General features: G+C 44.0%; 1 long non-coding RNA gene across 1 annotated transcript in view; it reads left to right on the top strand.

The window, feature by feature from the left end:
- LOC146177256 (uncharacterized) overlaps positions 1–11,939 on the top strand; it is a 14,571-nt gene extending 2,632 nt beyond the window's left edge. Inside the window, exons 2-3 of the long non-coding RNA XR_014701286.1 lie at positions 8,107–8,190; positions 11,711–11,939. This is a non-coding gene — a long non-coding RNA (uncharacterized LOC146177256). The remainder of the gene's footprint in view (positions 1–8,106; positions 8,191–11,710) is intronic.
- Positions 11,940–20,504: the final 8,565 nt, after the last annotated feature.

Genomic DNA, 20,504 nt, shown 5'->3' with positions numbered 1-20,504 from the left:
CCCTCAACTTGAGTCTGGCTTTTGGCGTGGTGGGAGTTAAGCGCAAAAGAACAGAGGTGAACGTAGGCGTGAAGAAATCTGTGAATACAAGCGGCAAAAGCCATCTCAGTCATTCCAAGCCGCGAGGGACTAGTATCGACAGCTCAGCGGTTTCGTCGTCTCAGGAGAATCTCAAGCAGATAATTAACGGCTACTTTAGAGGCGACGTTCGTCTTGCGCCAACTGAAACCTCGCTTGTAACAATATATATATATATATATATATATATATATATATATATATATATATATATATATATATATATATATAATTTACAAGCGAGGTTTCAGTTGACGCAATACGAACGTCGAAGATCCAGCTGTGACCACTTGCAAGTCCCAGTCGAGCCGCTTCTTTTTCGACCTCATCTTCTCTTGGCTCTATTTCTGGGTGTCACACTTCCCACGATGCTGCTGAAGCCCGCTGGGCGACTTAAACATGGTCGCGTGATCGAAACGGCTTTAAACGAACGACGTGCGCGACTTCACTTTTTGCAGAGCGACGGCAGCTTTTGGTTAGGCGAGCGATGCGGTAATTGAGCTCGCTAAGTTGGGCAACAACGACAAATGGTCCATCGTAGTGGCACAGCAGCTTTTGTGACAGACCCCGCTTCCTTGAAGGCCACTACAGTAAGGCGAAACATACAGGCTGGTAAATAACGTGACGGTGGTGGCCATCGTACCGTGCTTTCGAGCTATCCTGAGACGCTAAGATGCGAAGGCGGGCAAGCCGGCAGGCTTCTTCGGCAAAGCAGGTTGTCTCGGATACCGAGGTATCTTCATCACTAGTGGCTGAAAACGGGAGGATGGTGTTCAGGGTATATCGTGGGTGGCGAGCATAGAGCAGGAGAATTGGACTAAAGCCGGTGGTGTGATGACAAGCGGTGTTGAAAGCGTAGGTAATGAACGGTAGTACACTATCCCAGTTTTTATGATCTGCGTCGATGTACATGGACAGCATGTTAGTTACCGTACGGTTGTTGCATTCAGTTAGACAGTTGGTTTGCGGATGATAAGGCGATAACTGACTAAGATGACAGGTACATAAACGAAGCATCTCCTCCACGAAGTCAGCCGTAAATTGGCGACCACGGTCGCTGGTGGTCCGTGACGAACTATCGCCCGCAACATAAAGCAGGAGACTTGATACTCGTTGGCTGTGGGTATGGCTTCCGTCTCACATTATCGAGTGGGGTAGTCCATGCAAACAATGGTCCAACAGTTCCCACTATGGGATACCGGAAAAGGAACAAGGAGATCAACGCCCACTTGCTCAAATGGTGCACGGGGTGGAGTGATGGGGTGTAGTTGACCTGCTGCGACGCTTGTGGGACGTTTGTAGCGCTGACACTGGGTGCAGCTCAGGCGTCAGACTCCGTCATAGGAAGAGGAAAATGCGAAAAACACTCTGCGTCAGAGTGCTTACGGCCAGTTTTGACATCGTCATCATCAGCCTGACTATACCGACTGCAGATCGAAGGCCTCTCCCATATTTCTCCAATTAACCCGGTTCTATGCTAGCTATATCCCCGTGACTCCTGCGAACTTCTTAACCTCACCCGCCCTCCTAACTTTCTGCCGCCCCCTGCTATGTTTCCTTCCCTTGGAATCCAGTTTGTCCCCCTAAGTGTCCATCGGTTATCCTCCCTTCGCACTACATGTCCTGCCCATACCCAAATCGTAGGGGTAACATTAAGACATAGGAAGCGTGCAGATTGGGGCAGAGAAATAACTCAAGTTACGATATTCTAGTGGAAATTAAGAAGAAATGGGCCAGTTTTGTATGTGACTCTAAAGTCATACTCTTGTAACCGTAGGGCCCATCGTGCAAGTGGGCCCCCCCCCACACGGATCCTTGAGATTAACTAACAAGCAGAGGGCAAAGTGATATGCGACAACGGTAAACGGGCGTCCATGAAGATACGAGCGAAAGCGTTGTATGGCAAAAACGACAGCGAGGCATTCCTGTTCCGTGACGGTATAATTGCGCTCCGGCTTACTAAGGGAGCGACTCGCGTACGCCACGACGTGCTCCTTGCTTTCGCAGCGCTGGACAAGAACCGCGCCAATTCCAACACCACTTGCGTCAGTATGCACGTCTGTTGGTGCTGAAGGATCGAAGTGGCGGAGCACAGGTTCTGACGTAAGAAGAAATTTCAAGTGGCGGAAGGCGGAATCGCACTCAGGTGTCCACTCGAAAGCTACATATTTATAAAGGAGGTTTGTCAGGGGTTGTACGATATCAGCAAAACGGTCAATAAAACGGCGAAAATACGAACACAAACCCAGAAAACTCCGTAGTTCTTTGGCGGACTGCGGTAGCTTGAAAGGAGCAACCGCTGCTGTCTGCGAGATCAGGTCTGATGCCGTCTTTATCGACGAGATTCCGAGAACTAGCGCTTGGCGTGCTCCAAATCAACACTTCTTTGAGTTCAGCACGAGCCCTGCTTTGCACATAAAGTCCAGCACAAGAGCTAAACGTCCATTGTGCTCGGAAAACGTCTTCCCGAATATCACGAAATCGTCCAAGTAGCACATACACACCTCCCATTTTAAACCGCGGACTATCGTGCCAATGAATCGTTCGAAGGTGGCGGGTGCATTACGGAGGCCAAATGGCATCACATTGAATTCGTAAAACCATCGGGTGTGATAAAAGCAGTTTTCTCTCTGTCCGCCGATGAACAGTATTTGCCAATAGCCAGATCGTAGGTCAACGGTGGAAAAGTAGGAGGCAGAAAAAGTAGTTCCTCTGCCCTTGCGAAACCCAGCTTGCCCGTCCGGAAGCTCCCGATCCACATACTCCTGTAGTCTACATTTGAGGATTTTCAACATCACCTTGCTAGCATGCGAAATAGGCACGATCGTGCGGTATTTAGAACAATCTTTGGCACTGCCTTTCTTTGAAATGGGGATGTAAACTGACCTCCTCCAATCCTGTGGCCACTGCAGGGTTCTCCAAACCTTCTGACATAATGAATGCAGAATGTTAACAGCATCATGAGTGAGGTTTTGAAGCAACTCAGCTGGAATGCCTTCAATTCCGCTAGCTTTGGTCTTAGCAAGGCTGGCTAAGGCCCATTCAAATTCACTTTTCAGGATGCCCGGCTCGAGATCAGTAATCACAACCGTCTTATGTTGGGCTTGCACATTCGGATCCTTCTTGTACATTTCTTCTGTGTATTCTTGCCACCTCTTTGTCTCTGAGGTTTCAGTGAGGTCCTTGCCTCGTTTGTCCTTTATCACGCCCAGCTTAGCATAGAAGCTGCCTTTGATATCTTTGTCTTATACCGAGCTCTTGTTTTTCTAAATTGGCTGTTGTCCTCAACTGATTGGCAGTGTATGTCACAGGAAGCCATTCTTATCTCTTCTTGCTATTTTCTGAAAATCCGCATTGAGAACCTTGTATCTTTCTCTTTGTCCCATAACTTTTGCCTTCTTCTTTGCAAAGCCTCTTCAGATAACCAGTTTGCTTTCTTGCATTTATTTTGCTTTGGAACTACCTTAGTAGCAACCTCTTGTATTATATCACGAACATCAGTCCACATCTCTTCAGACTCTCTGTCTTCTAGATCTAATTTATGAAATCGATACCAAAGATTAGTACAGTAAGATGCAACTGTTGTATACTTTCCTCTTGAGCGATACTGGTAAGCTGCTAGTCATAATCTGCAAGTGCTTGCCAAATGCGTTCAATCCCAATCTTATTCTTCTTGTTATTTCTGTTTCATGGTCCGGATCTGCGGTTACTACCTGTCGTAGACATATTCGCCTACTACTTCCAGTGCTTCGCTATCTAACGTAAACTGCTGTTCATTCCCGAGGCTGTAGAACATTACCTTTGTCTTCTGCATATTGATTTTTCAGCCTACCTTTCTACTTTTCCTGTCTAGGTTATCAATCATTATTTACAGTTTATCCCCCTAGTTACTTAGCAAGGCAATGTCATCAGCGAATCGCAGACTACTGAAGTATTCTTCATCTACCCTTATACCTAACCGTTCCCATTCCAAGTCTCTGAATACTTCCTCTAAGCAAGGTGTGAATAGTACTGGAAAGATCGTGTCTCCTTGCCTAACACCTCTCTTTATGAGAATATTGTTACTTTCGTTATGCAGAACTATGGTTGCTGCGCAGTCCCTGTATATATCTTCCAGCACTTTCACGTACGGCACGTCTACCACCTGATTTCGCAATGGCTGCATCACTGCTGAGGTTTCAACTGAGTCAAATGCTTTTTCGTAATCAATAAATGCTATGTATAAAGGCTGGCTCTATTGCGAGCATTTTTCTATCACCTGGTTTATGGTATGGATATGATCGATAGTAGAGTACCGTTTCCGAAAACCTGCTTGATCTTTTCCTTAATTGCAGTCTAAGGCTGTCTTGATTCTATTGTCGATAACCTTAGTAAATACCTTATACGTAACAGACAGCAAGCTTATTGGCCTGTACTTTTTAAGGTCCTTAGCGTCCCCTTTCTTATGAATGAGGATAATGTTTGCATTATTTCATTGTTCCGGTACCATCGAAGACAATATATATATATATATATATATATATATATATATATATATATATATATATATATATATACACAATACTATATATATACAATACTGCAGTCCTTGTTGCGGGCCTGGCACTTAAGGCCTGTCTAAGGCCTTGTCACCACTAAGTGACAATATATATATATATATATATATATATATATATATATATATATATATATATATATATATATATATATATATATATATATATATTTATATATCTGAGTGTGTTTTTGTGTTTGTTTTTATGAATGCATGTACTTTACAGTGGTCATACAAGACTTAGTGGACATTTATAAAAGGGCACAGGACACAACAATGCGACCTTGAGAGTGACGTCATTTTAGGACAAATAACACAATGAAGATGGTGAGGGCAACACTTTGAAATCTCTCACTGGTCATAATTATAACAAGTCTTTCTGCTTTATTCTAATACTAGCAATGCTACTTAGATTAGGCATAGGCATATTCATTAAACTACATCACTACATGGACCAGTAATAAGCTCTGTATACGGAAATCCTGAATGTATGACTACTACAGCGAAGAATGCTGATATTGTTTTCTAATATTTTATTTCCGTCTAATAATCAATTGTTTGTATCTAGAGCATGAATTTCATCGAAGCAGCAGAACTGGTCCTTCGTACTCTGTTGCCAGACAGTAAATGCTTGTATTTTCGGAATTTGTTTTTGCTTTTGCGGAACTTGAATGAAGGATCATATACTGAAATTTTACAGTTTGTGCAGAAATAATACAATGCAGAGAAAGTATTTTTCAGATGCATAAGAGTGCCCACGGAATACATGTTCAATACAAGAAAAACTTCTTGCACTAAAATTTTGGGCGAAATTTCAACCTCTCAGAAATATGAAATAAAATTGTTATTGCTACCTAATAACTTACTGTATTCCGCGTGCGGACTATGAGATGACTACATTGTTGCTCGTTTCTTGGTCTCGGCAGATACATATTTTTTGCCTGTACCAAGATCACCTATATTTGAAGTATGCATATGTATGCAAAGATTTTACTCTATGCTTTCACCTTAACGAAAACAGTTTTAAGAATAAAAGGGGAATGCATCCAGCTGATAAGAGGTAGTGCCTATCAACAAATATAGAATCAATGTGAACTTTAACTGTGCTTTGTCCGGTAATCATGTCTGTAGCAGTCGTTTACTTAAGTTTCGGGACCGATTAGATTCTTCAATTTAAGCAAACAAGACAAAGATGTACCCCAAACAAAGGTTAAAATTCTTTTCAAAACGCAATTCATCAGAACATATGGAATGCACAAGCCACTAGGACGCTTTTGATTAGAACATGTGCTCTGATAAGTAGAGCATTGTCAAAGATTTTAATTGAGGTGGATTACTGACCATCTACACGTATAGTCACACACTGCTCCTTCAGAGCAAGGAGTATTTTAGCACTTCAGATTTTTGTGCTGCAGTAGCAAATGGCTGCGAAGACATTTCAAGCAATTAATGCACGACGGATATTCATTCCCTCATTTCGTGTTTTGTGTTTTCTAACTGCTAATTTTCTGGTGCTTAGACGAGCAATCTTCATAAACAGGGCGTATTACTTGAGTCGTAAAATGAAGCATGCTGCTGTCGATTTCAACGCAGCTTTGTATACTCCAATGACAGTCTAACGCCAAAAACATAAAATCCTACATGCCAGAGATTCGCGGCATAGGCAAAACTTTTCCGGTCATAAGTTGAAATCACGCTCAAAATGGCCTGTACAATTTGCAGAATCATTCGCGAATTGCATTTAGTAGGTCAATAGGAAACGGCAATTCCCCGTGCAAGCGATGAGCAGCTTCATGCTGTGGAAACTGAAACTTTAAAATAACATTATATCGGCGTCATTTTGTCTCTCTGAAATAGAGCTACAAAATTGTGCGCACACAAATATGAAAATTATTGCCTTTATTACCATTATAGCCTTCATGGCAAAAAAAAATGCGGTGAAAGAATCCCGGCCTCAGCGGCAGCTTTTCGATGGAGGCGAAAAGCAAGGCGCCCGTGTGCTGTGCGATGTCAGTGCACGTTAAAGAACCCCAGGTGGTCGAAATTTCCGGAGTCCTCCACTACGGCGTCTCTCATAGCCTGAGTCGCTTTGGGACGTTAAACCCCACAAACCGAAACCACAATGCGGTGAGATGTCAAAACAATTCTCAATTTCTCGAGTGCTAGGTCATTTTCTGTACTGACTATTCAGCGCACAGTCAGGGCGCGTAGACCTCTAGGGTCATCTCGTTCCAACCCAATCAGTTAGTCTTCTAGCTCAGTTGTGAGCTGTTCTCCCAGGTGTCATTTCTGAGCCCTGGTGGAGAGTTCTAGGCAAGGATCGTGTGACATCAAAAACAAAAGATTGTGATCTGCTCAGTAGGTTTCTGCAGGGCACATTACTCCGTTCATGGAGTTACTAAATCTACACCGTTAGGCACTATATAGTGTCGGTAAATGAAGACAAGCTGCACTTTTCAGGAGATTTTTAAAACCAATTAGCAGCGTTTCTTCAACGTAATTACTAAGAATTCTTTTCGTACCTGATCCTTTTGGCAAACAGAGAGCAGATACACATTATGGTGCATTAGCGGTAAGCTACAATTAGGTGAATTATTTGCTAATAAGCGAAGCCATGCTAAACACACCTACTTCTACGCTTAACGTCTTTGAACCATCATACACAATATATATAAAACAGAGCACTCAAAAATACTACTAATTTGGATCTATAGGCCATTTTCAACAAATAATGTTCAGACAGTAACACAAACTCCTATATCTTGATGACACTAAGTGTCATCAAGATCTAGGCTTGAAATATGCAAAACGATTCCCGTTTTGGTCAGGATATATTGTTTCTCTACTGCAGTTATGATGCTTTACTTAACGCAACAACAGTAGTAGAAATGCTAAGTAACAAAATATTTCAGTGTTTAATGAATGTTTTAAATTTGATACCATGCCTACACGAACGACCCACAGAGAAAAACCTGCAAATATACATCTATTACAAATTTAACAAAACGTCCCAGCTATTTTATTGCACTGCTCTCTGTGTGAAGTAGCGTTAATGTAATTTTTGTGTCTTATTTTTGAAAGCATGATTGTTCATATTTTTATTGTAAACAATTGTTCCAATTGAAAAGGAGAACCATTATCTGATTGCGTTTTTTTCTTAGCAAGAGCAAAGCAGTGTTCTCAATGCAGAACAGACATAAAGCAGATATTTAAGGTACAACTTAAACAATTTAACAGGTTGTTGAATGTATATTCACCATAATTATAGTGGCCAACGAAAAGAAAACATTTTATCTCGGTGGTATGTCGCAATTTATCCTTGAAACTTGAGTCTATAAATGGCACTGCACTATATCTATTACAACCGCCTTGGCGACATCTCACAGGACATGAATGTGTTTGTTCCAGGTGTTTGCTTTCAATTCTTTAGGATTGATTGTTGTTTCATTTCCTAATGGATATATTATTTCCAGATTTTTTGCAGGAGAAAATATACACACTGCGATATTGGAGTGACACAGAGAAATGTTTTCTTGTTACGCTAAATCGAAAATCAGGTAAGTACCCTATACTGTCTTCAAGAACCCGAGTGCTGTAATTTCCTTCTATGCCTGTAAGTGCAACATGCTAGTAGTCGTCTTTGTGTACCATGCCTACAGGCGCACTAATGTGCGCCTGTGGGCATGGTATTTATATGTGCTGTTGGTGCAAGGGCTCTGAGTGAGCCTGTTCACATGAATCTTTTTGTGTGAGCATGCTTTGCTTTGTCGTGACCCTACAACTGTCAAATTGGCCCTGTCAAGGGAATGTCAAGAAAAATACAAAGAAACGTCGCCCTGTCAGAAATAGCCGGAAGTGCTTTTGTTCAACTGTTCACCCTTCCCGTCAAGAGGCGCTATTCTCAAGTGAGGAATGCCTATCGTCCAAAGGAGACGATCGGAGTGACACGTCCGCTGACGTACAGGAGAAGAAAGGAGCATGAGGATTACGGCCATTAGAGAATATCCCGTGAATGCAGGAAAGAGTTGCAATTGCCGGAAAGAGACAATGTTGGAGCAGTATTCGTGGCGCGCACGTACACTTGGGTTTCTGAGAAGGAAATCCACTTGCCGGAACCAACATAGCGGATTTTTACAGAAGAATCGAAATTTACCTCCTCGCCGTTCCCAAGCTCTACCCGACAACAAGTGACCCCGCCCGGCGACACAATACTGAACCAGTCAGTGCATCAGACCATAAGTTTGGTGATGTGTTCGATTGGTTACCGATATATGAGGGGTGTGCCCTGGAACTGATTGGTCAGCATCTTCAGACAGGGGCTGCACATAGGAGAATTTAAGGACGTTGCAGAGCACGAAATGAGGCTCTGAGCCCTGGGTAAACGCTCATCCAGACGCTTCTCGCTATGAACTCTTAACGCTTGGAATTTTGCTGATATACCCTTTTTTCATGTAAATAAGTTTTCTTAAAGTGCCATTAAACCTGCTTGTATATATTTTACCAAATTCGAAGATTCAATCTTTCATTAACCCGGAGTCTCTGCACGCTACCAAGTGAAGGCCGGGTCGACTTAGTCCCAGCGTCACGACACCGTTTTGCACAACTGAGGAAGAAGGAATCAAAAACAAAACGTTTAATATTTTCATCTTCCTGATTTAGGAATACAGACTAGAAAAATAATAAAACCTACTGCGATTTCCTTCTGGCACGTAACAACGCATCCATTCGTTACTACTTGCACGATCGATTTACGAGACTTTGATGTAACTCCAAAGCTTAGCAGGATTACTGTTTACGAATTCCTATAGACATTCGGTGAAGACCCGTTTTCTGGCAATAGAATATGCGTAGAAAGTTGCGCTGCAAGTCCTGCTAAAAATAATTGTTTGCCCGTTTCGTACGCTGCAGGCGCTTGACTTTAAAATAGATAGCCGTAACCCCCATGAACGCGTGACCGTGAGTAAACACAAGCCTTCAAGGAATAGGTGGTAGGTTGAAATAAGGAGCGTACACATATTACGATGTCTCGAAGATGTCGCTCTTTCCGCGCCGCTGCGACCGTACAGCGAGTGCTGTTATAGCAGTGAGTATTGTGCTCACGCACTAAGGTGCTAATAATAAAGAGTATTGCGAAGGCTGGCTGAGCTTTGAGCGAATAAAGGAAACAAATTACTCGACCGCCTATCCACCGCACGAGACAAGAGAGAATGAAATAGAACTCCGCGGCAAGGATGCGGTTACCATGCATAGGCGCCGGCCGGGACACCATGTCTTCCGTGCTCTCTTACCCATCAGCTAAACCAAGAGACAGGTATACAAACATGCAGAACAGAATTTTATCCTCATCCAACAAATGAACTGCACTTTCGCTACAACCAAAACAGTATTAGAAAGACTGGCACAGAAGGAAGAAAAATGATAGCCAGATGCATTCAGAAATAGGAAAACAATATAAAACAATATAATAACGTTATCCGAAGACAACCTAATTGCTACGATTTACGTATAGAGTTGGGGCTGGAAATTATCGCGTCAAATATCGCGGGTACTTCTCAGGCAGCCCGTGGCAACTAATGGCCGTCCAATTATTTGAGGTCAGCCTGCATTAGAAAAGCAAGCTGCCGGGCTAGTCGGAGTTGCATGATGTAAAGATGTCAGCGCAAATTACGGACAAAATACCAAAAGCAGGACGCATAGGACTGCCACGAGATATGTTACCTACTGATATTCATGAACCGGAGGCTTATCCTGCTAGCGGGTGTAATCAGCCACTTTTTGCGGCTAGAAATCTTATACATAATAAATGCTACTGTCGACCTCTTCAAAATTAGGTGCAACAGCATGCGACAGCTAATTGCGAGGATATCTGAGTACGCTGGCCTTATAAATAGGTGTACAGATTCTGGGTGCTTTCTGATTGACATGCTACGGAAGGATGAAAAATGGCCCTGTCCAGAAGCAGTGCAAGCACAAAATGCCTTGAAGCAAACAGTTCTTCGAAAGGCGACAGGGGCTGTAGGGCCGACTTGCTACAGAGTTTCTGTTTTCAACTCATTCGACGAGTTCCCGCTGGTACGTTTATAATTTATTATTGAGCTATGATACGTGATAACTGCGTACTCAAACTCTAATATCGGAATTCCAAACAGCTGCTCGGAGGTCAGCTTTTATAAAATATCTCAAGCTGTTGTTACAACTTCAAGAATGGAACGGTATTTACGCACTTCTTTATACATTGTTTCTTGGTATTACAGGGTGGATATATGAAAAAATGAGGCCATGTGTCAGCGTTTTTCAGTCGCGTTTTTCAGTGGTGTTTGAACATATTAGTAACTTTAAGAAGATATAGCTGCTCATGAAAGGGATCTCGCGTTGCATCACTTCCTTTGGTTATGCTTTTGTACAGCCCGTGCTGCTGCTCTTTTACCGCCCATTTGATGACGAAGCTGGGTCTTTCTGTAAATCGCGTCATTGGAGTCCATAGCTTGGCGAGACAAGTTACGGCTGGATGACGGAAATGTTTACAACATTTGTGATGACGTATTAGTGTCATCTACACATGCTTAGTAATCTTCTAATCAGTTCAGGTAATGAAAATAGAAAACTGCTTCTTGTTTTCTTTAAATGATACTTTCTCGGTTGGCTTTCATTTGTTTGGTGAGAGAGCATTGCTGCGTTTTCAGAACAGTGGACGGAAATCTCTCTTTTACGAGCTTCTGGTGAAGGAATTGTTTTATATAAGAGGCATGGTGCCACTGAAAGATGCCAAAGCACAATGTTACCTGCAGATTAGGAAAACTGGTGGCGGTTATTTTATAGCATGAACTATTGCACTATTAGAAAATATGCCATTGTGCTATAAACTTGAAAAACAACGACGTGGCGGAAAAGCCATTCTGTCATATTTTGGTATTAAGATATAGGTTTGGTGAAACTAACTCCTTTGTTCCACATTAGCTGCATTATATTCTACTACGTCCGCAGCAAGTAAAAATACCTTGCCCCTTCGCAGTCGCCTTTGGCGAAACGTTACTGTACATCAATTTAACAATTTATGTCCTTTTGTTCTGGTTTCAGGACAACCTCATTGCGAGGTGTACCAATGGGATGAAGCTGTTGATAAGCGCTGTGGACCCATCTTTGACAAGGACATCTTAAAGCGTGACTGCATTTATAGGGGCTGCGAACTCGAGTTCCAGAAACACTGTTCAGACCCAAACGTTGTGATTGTTTATGACATGATAGCATGTAAAAACAAAATGCCACTATTGTCAAATTAGACACAATAAATATAAAGCTCGCACAATTGCCGGGTACGCAGGAATGTTAACCGTAATAAAACATTCTCAATGCGCGCAGCCGTTTATGCCAGCCACCCGCCAGGGTGGCACAGTGGTTGCGGCGCTCGAATACTGTTCTAAGGATGCGGAGGGCCTCGGCAGCATTTTTTCGGTGGAGGTGAAATGCAAGGCGCCCGTGTTCTGTGCGATGTCAGTGCGCGGTAAATAACCCCAGGTGGTCGAAATGTCCGGATTCCTCCACTATGACGTATCGCATAGCCTGAGCCGCTTTGGGACGCTCACTACCATAAATAAAACCAAACTATCAATGTTGTGCCGCGTATGTGTTCTTGAGAATGTCACCACTCGGCTGCGTGCAGAAAAACGTGTGTTGACTGCAGCATATACGGAGTAGAATAACGAGCACGAATAACTTTATTTAGTGGCCGGTAGGGTTTGCCGCAACCTTGTCTCTTCGTCACCACGAGGGCCTGCTGGACAGCCCTGAGTTGGTCTTTGAGGCCGGAGCTGCTCAGAGCGGCTGACCACATCGACGAGAGAATCTCGGGACAGCACATATCAATTGCGCCTTGCACTTCCTGAGTATGTTTTTAAGTATTGCTATGCCTGCCTTGCACACCTTGTACATGTTGATGTCCTATATTTCGGAGTAAATCCTACAGCGGGTTCGGGTATGTCTTAAGGCGAAAGCCTTTATTGGCTCATGCTGTCGTGGACAAAATGTGTCCTCCTTTTGCGTCGTTCTGATTGGCGGAGGCGGGATGACGTTATAGAGGTGTCGACCAATCACAAAGCACCACCACAGTAGGCGCGAACGCGTGCCTTATATGGCCTTATGTCAAAGATCAATTACAATTTATTAATTTTAATATTTATTTACCAAGTAATAAGCAATCAGGAATTCAATTAATATATAAATAATGAAATATTAACATCGGAAGTAACAACCTCGATATTTAATCATAAGTAAGTACCAAATTAAATAATTAATTACTGCTTAGTGTCAGTTGCGAAGCAGAATGCCGCACTCGGGCTTTCGCTGTTAACTTTTTTAGTCTCTAATGTCCCCCGTAATTTTGTTCTGTTTAATTGCCTCCATGGCGACTTTCTGTGGCCTGCATATTTTTCTGATAGCCGGAGGCAATTGCAGCGGGCTAGGTAGAAGGCTTTGGTTAAGTCATCGAAGCCCGTCGGCCTCTCCTCTCTTATTCGCCATGGCACCTCCCTTGCACGGTATGTGAGACTCGTGTGACAGAATCAGCGACTTCGCTGAGCTTGGTGATATGCAGAGAAATATTACCCATGTGTGCGGGGAATCAAACCAGCTCTACATTGTGCGGTTAGTTTCACGTTTTTTACCATTTGGCAGGCTTCCATGTAATAATCTCTCTTTGGCGTGATTTTTCTCGAGTAGCTACAACGACCCCACCATTGGGATCAGATAGGGCAAATGCGATAGCTAAATGTTTCGACACTTCGACGTGTAGAGATTTTACGCTGACGCAGTGGACAAACGTTCTGGCAGTGGCGATAACCGCGACAGCATACAGACAATCGTCTTGATATTTGGCATCGTCCACGAATTTTCAGATTGCGCGCACACAGAGTGCTTAAAGTTCTTTGCATTAGGCAGAGTTGCGGCGGACACATGTATGTTCATTTTTAACTGCTAGTTGAATGGGGCGGTTAATTAATTAGGGACTTTTTTAGAAATAGAAGATGTTCAACAATAGTTGGTGCTATTGTTTAGTTTTAACTAGGTGTTAGGAGTTATTTATTTTGGGCTGTTTGGTTCATGATATTTTGCACCAAACCAAAGTCTGCAAATGCGCTTGTAAGAACACAGTATGCCACAGTAAAACACAATCATTTGGAGCACTTCCTGGAATGTAGAACAAGACAAATTGGCACACAGATGAGCCATTGTCTCTTTCCCTGAAGAAAAACTACAGCGACAAACTGGCACAAATCTGCTAATCAGGTCACGTCACGTACTCCAGATCCTCTCAACTGGTTCGAGCATACACGTGTCAAAATGCATTGATCATGCCTCGCTACCATGAGCGTAGGTAAGGGACGTGCAGAGTGCAAATTGAGGGGGTAATGAAGCTATGCTAAATATTTAGCCCACAGCTATCCGAAGAATCAGCGCTGGTCATATCCTCGAGGGCACACATATAGATGTATAGTTCCCTTGTCACCAAAAATATAATTAGAGCGAGTCACGGACGCATCGATCTAGCACATTCAAAGCAAAGAAAATCTGCAACGTTTTCCTGAAGTTTGGAATATTGCTTGGTGACACCAGTGTCAATATTAATGATTTTAAACTGGCCGTTCAGCCATCCTTACATTATATGCCAGAGTGTCTTTCATGAGCTCTTCCGCCATCCAGAACTTGTACGATGAGGCTATGCGATTTGTACCCATCAAAAGAAACGCCGGAATCAATGCCAACCTCAAAAGTTATTTTTTTTATAAAAAGTTACCGTATCACGTTTCCCCGAGGCGCTTTATATATTGATTGTATTGTAATGAAATGTGCACATTGCCCGTTTTATATTAGGTTACATGTGTGCGTTCACTCCTGATATTCTTCTGTATAGTTTGCCTTACATAATATAATAAAATATTGCGAATTTTACTACAAATTAGTATATATTAGGATATACATTGTTTGCATTTATTTTTTTACGTTTTTTTTTTTCGGAGACTCATGTGTTTCGTAAAGCTGTCATCCCCTATGAAAGTGTTTTGCGAGCTGCTCTCTTGACGCTACTATTGATATTTTTATTATACATTTTATGCAGTTTCGTGTGTACGTAAAATGATTGTTTTAATATTCTGTTTTCATCGATAACACGTGACTTCTAACAACACCAACATTGCTCATAGTGTCCATTTCTTGAAACATCATGGTTTTCTATATGAACATACGTATTGCTGATGTGGCACTTAGTTTAAAGCAAATAAATATAAACGGGAATAAATAAAACAAAATATACAATTTTGGAGCCACGCATGCGTTCATGTCATCATCTAATTTGCCGTGAAAAATATTACCGCATTACCCTTGCCCTTATGCCATCGACCGCATAACGACCAGAACTACAGAACAGTGCGCGGGACAGGAAGTCATCACTATTCAGCCGAACACCAAAGTCGCCCATATCGCCCGGATGAAGCCATCTTACTCTCGGGGGAATGACCAACTACCTTGAGTGAAGGTCTTCGACTGTCCGCGAGGGAAATGTATAGTTCCTGAAGCCGTGGAAGTCAGGAACAAGAGTTTGCGAAAAATTATTGTGCCGGATACGCAGCCATTGATAGCGTAGATCTTTGGTTTATTCATTTTTACCACTCCGAAACTAACTCTTAATAATATACTTTGTAACCTTCTTATGCCTAGCGAACGATGTAGAACAATAAATGGTTATTTAGTCATGTCAATGTGAAGCTAAACCAAGGGAAAGCTTCACAGCCGGGGAACACAAGAGAACTGAGAGATGATGCTTAATGAATTGAGGCAGACCTAGTGCGAGCGCTGCTGCCCGCGCCACTCCCGCCTCCTCCTCTTCCGGAACATTAGCCGGGGCCACCGAGCGATCGCCCCGATCATGGACGAAGAAAGTTGTCGATGTTGATGATTTCATAATGAGCGTGTCTGCATGACTGAAGACAAAGAGGAAAAAAAGAATAAAAGGCTTGCCGGCATTATGATTGCGAATAAAGCCTGGCCGAGGACGCTTTCGCTCCACAGGTCGCTAAGACCCGATGGCGAGGGCAAGGCACGCACCGCATGGTATGGCCAGGGAAACGTCTTCAAGTGTAGCGGCGTCTTGGGTAAAAGGGATATTGGTCACTACATCGGGTCAGTAGGTGTGATGCTAGTGGGTCCAGAACGGTTCAGGAGCATTGATGAGTGTACGAGATCAGGCTCACGGACACACGCACACCTTTCTTTTCTTGATCACGTAAACAATACCACACGAACAGAGCCTAGCCTAGGCCTAATCATCATCATCATCAGCAGCAGCCTGATTATACCCACTGCAGGGCGAAGGCCTCTCCCATATTCCTCCACTTAACCCGGTTCTGTGCTAGCTGACCCACTTGATTCCTGCGAACTTCTTAATCTCATCCGCCCACCTAACTTTCTGCCGCCCCCTGCTACGCTTTCCTTCCCTTGGAATCCAGTTTGTTACCCTCAGCGACCATCGGTTATCCTCTCTTCGCGCTACATGTCCTGCCCATGTCCATTTCTTCTTCTTGATTTCCACTAGAATGTCTGTAACTTGAGTTATTTCTCTGACCTCAGTAATCTGCGATTTGCGGATGACATTGCCTTGCTAAGCAACTCGGGGGATGAACTGCAAATAATGATTAATGACCTAGACAGAAAAAGTAGAAAGGTAGGCTTAAAAATCAATATGCAGAAGACTAAGGTAATGTTCAACAGCCTCGGGAAGGAACAGCAGTTTACATTAGGTAGCAAAGTACTGGAAGTAGTAGGCGAATATGTCTACTTAGGACAGGTAGTAACCGCAGATCCGGTCCATGAGAAGGAAATAACAAGAAGAATAAGATTGGGATGGAGCGCTTTTGGTAAGCACTCGCCGATTATGACTAGCAGCTTACCGGTATCGCTCAAGAGGAAAGTATACAACAGTTGCATCTGGCCTGTACTCACCTATGGGGATGAAACGTGGAGGCTAACCAAGAGAGTTCTACTTAAGTTGAGGAAAACCCAGAGAGCTAGTGAACAAGAAATGGTAGGGGTAACATTAACAGATAGAAAGCGTGCAGAGTGGGTGAGAGAAATAACTAGGCCTAATGGACTTGTCTAAAAAACGTCCTACAGTTGCTTAGTCCCTGATTTCATCGCTGCCGGAGCAGGCGACCACGACAATGCCCTGCAGTCCGGTTGCGTTGCTAGCCGGCCAACGGTAGAAGTTCCCTTTCCTGCCACGCTGTGCAAGAACCAGGCCCTTGATCTAGTACCTAGAGACCAGCAGCCGGGGTATGAAGCTGGCCCTGTTCACCGGGTTCTACGGCGGGCCACACTCGTACGCATGATCACCATCATCACGACCTCCCCCCGTTTCAGGATAGCTTCTTGCAACTGAGGGGGAGACATGTCGGGGGAGAATAAACTACAAAAGCGTAGAAGAACCACACAAAAAAACTCGTTCAGACAATAATAATAAAAATTGGTTCACAGGAAAGGAAATTCGTAGTATCTGTCACACTTGCTCTGTGGACACCTGACCAGCGCCGTAAAAGGAGGAAGGTGGGAGTGAAAGTGGTAAGAGATAAAGGGGAGCCGTAGAGGAGGGCTACGGAGTAATTGCGACCAGCTGTGCGTCTTTGTCGTGCTCTCATCGCAGAGCGCACGGACGCCACTTCGTTTCGCCGCCATCGAAACGCAGCCGCCGAGGTCGGGTTCGAACCCGGCAACTCCGGCACAGTAGTCGGGCATCTTACCACTGCACCACCTCGGCAGGGCCAGACGCAAGCGGAAATTCCGATTTTGGTATTAGACTGCTCATACAATTGAGCTCTCGACTTGTAAAATGTTTTAGTAACCAGAACCACACCACTATACACTTCACACACAGCTCACAATACTAGCACCTGAATATGTTCTTAGGGTAGTGAACCCTGTATGTGCCCGATTGCCTTCTGGTCCTAGTAACAAGTTGGCTTCCCTCGACGAACTTTATCGATTCCTACGACTCCGGCTCGCAGGACGCTGCTTACGGGAATCGTCATTGGATGTCTCCAGGTTGATTGAGATGCGCTTAAATTCCGCTGCGGCTGATACTAGATGCGTAGTCGGAAGCTCTTTGTTGTTGCCGTACTTTTCCTGCTTAAGCTTCTGCAGTGATAGTTGGACATGATTTGGTGGGAATGGTGCCATTATTTGGCTTTTAGCACAGGCCCTAACAAGTCTTCTGGCGTTTCCTAGTTTATCAGGTTTATAAAACTCCTCATGGATGCAATCAGCGGTGTATCAGATTGCTTGCTGTTCGGATTTATTATGTTCATGCGCCATCTGTAAGAGTTGACGTCTGAGTGCCTCGGGCAAAACAACCTGTTTTATTATTCTTCCAGTCGCCGTGAAGTAATAGCGGTATAGGACTTTTCCTTCTTCACAGAAGCAGTACGTGTCCACCTTACCGGATCTGAACTCGTTATTGGTCTTAGGAAGAAGTCGTTTAAGTGTCGCATCCTTCGCTGCTCTTCAGCTAACTGGCGTTCCGTAATGTCAGAGCATTGCATAGGTTACCCATTCAACGGAGAAATTTGCCCTCTTGTGCATTGTCCACTGTAGTAACACAATGCTGTAATTTTTCGCATGAGAACTGTACTCTGGAAACGGGTGGTATCGTGTCATGCCCGCGAGCACGTGAGTTCACCTACTCTCAGTTCGGATAGTTAGAGAGGATATCGGTAAGCTGTCTAAGGAGACAAAATATTTGATTAAGAAACGCCAAAGTACGAAAGTTTCCATTCCAACAGACCAGATAGAATGGGCAGAGATATCAAATAAAGCTAATCTATAAGCGCAAAGTGGCCGATATAAGGAAGTATAACATGAAGAAAATTAAGCATGCTGTAAAGAACGGGGGAAGCCTTCAAGCGATGAACAAAAAATCGGGCATAGGCAAAAGTCAGATGTATGCGCTAAGGCACTAGGCGAGCAATGTCGTCACAGTTTGGGACAAGATAGTCAAAATAGCCTAGGAGTTCTATACTGATCTCTACAGCAGCCAACGAAGTCACGAAAGTAATGAGATTTGCGGTAGGGAAATGCAGTCAGACGTTCCGCTAGTGTGGAAGGACGAAGTTAAGAGAGCATTAGAAACTATGAAAAGGGCAAAAGCAGCTAAAGGGGATCAGGTAGCTATAGACTTGTTGTTTCCTGAGGTTTCCTTACACCGGGGATGTTTCCGAGCACAAGGTCGTTCAAGGGTCCTTAATGCAAAATGCTGTCACCTCGCCTGTGAAATATGGCGTGTCGACTCGCACCGGTAACTGGGTTTAGGTACCATCGAGAAGAGGCAATCTGCCTGTGCACCCACTGAGGAGTTCTTCGGGACCGGACTGCGGCAGGAACATTACTACCCGTGTCTCGAAAAAAAAAAACGAAAGTCGTATCCTGCCACTAATCCTTTTGTAACCGCCATAGTTCCAGTTAAAGACTGAAGCGAATATCCTAGCTTTTAGGCAAGAACCATGCAGGCGCGAAACTTTCTTTTTAGACATTTTGTTAGTCGGGTGCACGTCGGCCCAGCAAGTAAGAAAAAGGGCCCACATAACAAGCGGCACTCTGTTCTTCCACTGGTAGCTGATCCCTGCAGTCCTCCGTCCTGTGCCCGCTATTTCCCTAAGAATTGCAACTTGCCTCTGGTAGAGGTCCGACAATGAAAATCCCGATGCCCTTCCCGGTTGCACAACATGCACCTTAAATGTGTCTTTCTCGACGGTTCAACGGAGCCCTCAATATGACGTCGCGCTTCATCAGGCCTCTTTCGGAACAGATCTGAGCTTCCAGGAAACAGACAAGGAGTTTCGGGCGGCAACATCGCAGGATTTGCTCAGCGATTAAAAAATCGCGCAGGTCTACAAATTGTTTAGGAAAACTCGCCATTTCAATCCAATGGTTGAAATAATCAGAAAACCTTGCAGCTAACTGTGTTTCTGTCTCGCCATCTCCACTCCAGCTGTTCGAAATTTGTCATGATAGCCTTGGTCCGTGAATTTACAACGCTGCAGAAGAGTCTTTTTGACCTTATTATAGTCTAGGGAATCTCCTGCAGACATCCTGCCGATCACGAACAAGGCTTCACCAGGTAGGCACATGCTTACAGCCATAGCCCAATTATCTCGAAGCCAGTCCTGTCCCCGGTACCACATGCTCCAACCGCTGCAAATACGCATGAAAGTCGTCATGTCGCTCGTCGAATAGGGTTAGCAGATTTTGAGGGTTGAGAAGCTGGGCTTGTGGCGCTGACACTATGGGGTCGGCATCCTCTGTCGCGCTGTTCCTCACTCCTTCTTCGAGTCTGAGTCTCAATTCGGAGATTTATGTCTCTCAGATGCCACTCAGTCTCGCTCCGCAGCTAACCGAATTTCCACTCTTTCAACAGCACGTTTAGCCCTTTGCTCAGTGCGTTCCTTGTCTATCCAGTCTGTCAACTTGGCGCCGGAAAAACCCACCTTGGCGCCTAACGCGGCTAGACGCTCAAGTTCCATCTTCGCTCAAGCGTTGCTCAGCCCTCTCTCTAACTGATTATCTCCTCGAATCTTTTAAATTTTAGGAATCCTGACAGGCTCGCCAAATTGTGATGTTTCTAGTGGGCCCAGGTCCGTTTAGGAGCTCTGGGCAGGTACGAGATCAGGCTCACGCACACATTCACGCTTTTCTTTTCTTGCCTACAAAAGCACTACCACACGCACAGAGCCTAGCCTAGACCTAATGAGCATGTCCAAAAAAATGTCCTACTGTTGCTTAGCCCCTGGTTAAGTTGACAACGGAGCATGCGACCCCGACGATGCCCTGCATT

Source organism: Amblyomma maculatum, chromosome 10 (assembly GCF_055883805.1).
Source record: "Amblyomma maculatum isolate TAMU_Amacu chromosome 10, ASM5588380v1, whole genome shotgun sequence".
Lineage (NCBI taxonomy): Eukaryota > Metazoa > Arthropoda > Arachnida > Ixodida > Ixodidae > Amblyomma > Amblyomma maculatum.
Note: the sequence above shows the minus strand (reverse complement) of the source record. Positions and strands in the feature narration are given on the sequence as shown.